The sequence below is a fragment of the Xiphias gladius genome, chromosome 13 (genome assembly GCF_016859285.1).
Source record: "Xiphias gladius isolate SHS-SW01 ecotype Sanya breed wild chromosome 13, ASM1685928v1, whole genome shotgun sequence".
Classification (NCBI taxonomy): Eukaryota; Metazoa; Chordata; class Actinopteri; order Istiophoriformes; family Xiphiidae; genus Xiphias; species Xiphias gladius.
Genome location: NC_053412.1, coordinates 14,830,254 through 14,833,059, shown reverse-complemented (window position 1 = coordinate 14,833,059; position 2,806 = coordinate 14,830,254). Strand labels below are relative to the sequence as shown.

Below are 2,806 nucleotides of genomic sequence, written 5' to 3'. Positions count from 1 at the left end.
TGTGATGGGATCACACCAGCTACGACACCTGTCAATAATGCAGTAATGACTGCTGAGTACTTATAGGTCAGCTCATCAGCATGTTGACAGGCATCACGGCTGGTTTGTTACCATCGAAAGATGGTCTCTAGTTCTTTTTGCCCTTAAGACATTTCTGTGTTTCAATTCTGATTTCAGTCTCCACTGGGTCAGGCAATCATTAATCTTCATTTCAGCAGTTTGGGATTTGTTGTGACAGTCCCCTCTGATTTCGCTCCCCTCATCCTCTCTCAGGAATGTAGCCAGCAGCACAGCCGGCTGTAAACCTAATGGCAAGAAATAGAGAAAAAAAGACCCTGGGCAAAGAGTCTGTATGGCATGGGAGATGAGAGGTGGGAGTTCCACAGGGGCCTTTGAGTCTTTGAATTAGAAAAAGGATGAGACAAATATTCACAACACTTAAGATGCTCATATTGCATGGAGGCTATTTTCCCTGTGGATTCATGTACAATTACATGCCCAGTGGAGATGTAAAAAGCTTATATGAGAGGGAATGTAATGAGGGGAGATATAAAATAAGTGATCAAAAGGAATACTTAAATCGGACCTACAGGAATCAAAAGATTTGCTGGGTAAAATTGACTGCAGCTACTGAAGCTACTGAAGCATCCCTTAGGTTGTAATGTTCTCAGTTAAACTCTTTCTCTTACCTTGGTGCATCAGTTTCCTTAATCAGTTTAATGAGCTTGCCAGGTAGGCAAGCACATTTTCAGTGTAACTGCAGGGGCCACAATCATATGATATAATCCATTAAAATTGTCCTGCAACAAATATGTCCTTTGCGAAGATTTTAATGTTCTTTGTTTGTTGAGAGTGTGTCAGAGAGGCAGTGATTCAGCTCTGTAGTAGTTTGTGAGGCTGAAGTTTGTGTTGGGTTGTGTGGGAGTTATACTATAATTTAGTAAAAACAGGTTGCACCATACAAGTTAGTTACAACATAGACTTAAGATATAACTCCAAATTTACACCTACCTGGGCCAGGTGGAAGTCAAAAAACATCTTTCAACATTTAAGCTAGCTATTTACACTAACTAATGGATGAAGTGTACATCAGATTATTAGAGTGATTGAAACATTTGAGTTACACAAGTTAAATTAGTTAGAGTTAACAAAACATTAAAAAACATTATCAAAGATGAATATCTGAAGTTATTTGAATTGAAATGACATGAATGGCAAAATTAATGTTAACTAACTTGACCTTTACTCACTTACTACTAGAAGTTCATGGGTAAAAGAGAAGGATTTTTTACTTTTATCATTCACTTAAATCCAAAATTTTACTTTAAGCAGGTTGATAAATATTAGCCCAGGGTTCAGTGTCTTACTCAAGTACCCTTAGACATCTGGAGTCAGGCTCTCTCCTGAGCTGCCAAACTTTCCTATCATCCTTGACCTTGTGAACAGTGGTGGAAAAAAGGGTCCCCTTATGCTGCTGATGAAGATGTGAAATTATTAAAAGTTCCAGAACCACCACTAAATGGACCTTGTTAGTGAAACTGTTGTATAATGCAACTGTATTATGTTCTCTGTGGCTCTGGAGGAGAAAATAACTGATGATGTCAAAGCGTTTGGGGTTATCTCGGCTTAGAGACGACAAATCTGTAACAGAAAGCCTGCGTTACAAACTATGGACATGAAGCTCAAAGATGTGGCTGTTTACCAGGCAGGGAGGGTCTCTTGACTCATTACAGAAACTCATGCTGTCACTTTAAGAAATCAGGTTCGATCAAATTATAAGTAGCATGTAATTTGTTAAAAAAAAAAAAAAAAAGCCAAAAAAATAGAAAGCAAGCCACATAGCTTCGTAAACTATGTTATAGAGTTGACAGTCATTTGTGTTGAGTGTGATGACAAGCTGACAGTTGACTTGACTTGGTGTTAAATACAAAATATTTCCTCACATAACTTCTCAGATGGTTTGGTGTCTCAACTAATCACTAGATTACTCCAATTTGTAAAAATGAAGAGGTAAACAAGAGCCTGGTTAACTGATAAGACAGCAGGGCATGCAGAACCCCCGGATGGAGTATGAGACATGTTTGCTGAACATACAAATCAGACCAGATTGAATATTTTTGAATTTCTTTTCCCTGCATAGTGGTTGAGGTTGTTCGTGAGTTTGGGGCAGTAGAGTCCTTGAGGTTGGAGGGGAGCAGAGGCTTGGTGAGGAGGAACCAAGGGAAGGTTGAGGCTGGCAGCTGGAGTCCGAGGCTCGAGATTGAAGTAGGGCAGTTGAACAGGGCAAGATCAGAGAACCTAGGCACAGGGAGTCCAGAGAGTCTGGGAGAGCTTTGCAGGTCCAGAGCAGTTTCCAGGCGGAGCAGGAGAGGGTCAGAGGCAGGAGTCGGGTCGGAGAATGCTGCAGGTAGAGAGATAAAAACATTAGCGAAGGCTCAAACAGGTAAAGAAATTCAAAAAAGCTGGTACGAGACTAACTGTGTAGCTGAGTCTACGATCTGGCAGCGTGGTGGAGTTGAAGCCCAGTAGTTAAAGCAGAGGTGATTGGAGATGATTTGCAGCTTGCCGCCCCACACCTGCACACCTGATCCCACTCCTGTAATCAAAACACACAAAGACAGAAAGAGAGAGAAAGAAACCCTCCTGGCTAGGAGGGAGAGGGGACAGAAGCAGAGGGCGTGACATTCTTATATATTTTTTTTTTAACAAATTTTTAAATCCAGTAACACAGCTTTTGAATGGTGTTTGTTTGGTAAAATGTCTTCATCCAGGCTATCGTTGTATGTGGGAAATTTATCAGCACAAA

General features: G+C 40.7%; 1 long non-coding RNA gene across 1 annotated transcript; it reads right to left on the bottom strand.

The window, feature by feature from the left end:
* Positions 1 to 1,852: 1,852 nt before the first annotated feature.
* Positions 1,853 to 2,526, bottom strand: LOC120798166. The gene is made up of 2 exons (XR_005708623.1): positions 2,479 to 2,526; positions 1,853 to 2,401 (listed from the first exon to the last, which is right to left on the bottom strand). It is a non-coding gene; the product is annotated as an uncharacterized LOC120798166 (long non-coding RNA).
* Positions 2,527 to 2,806: the final 280 nt, after the last annotated feature.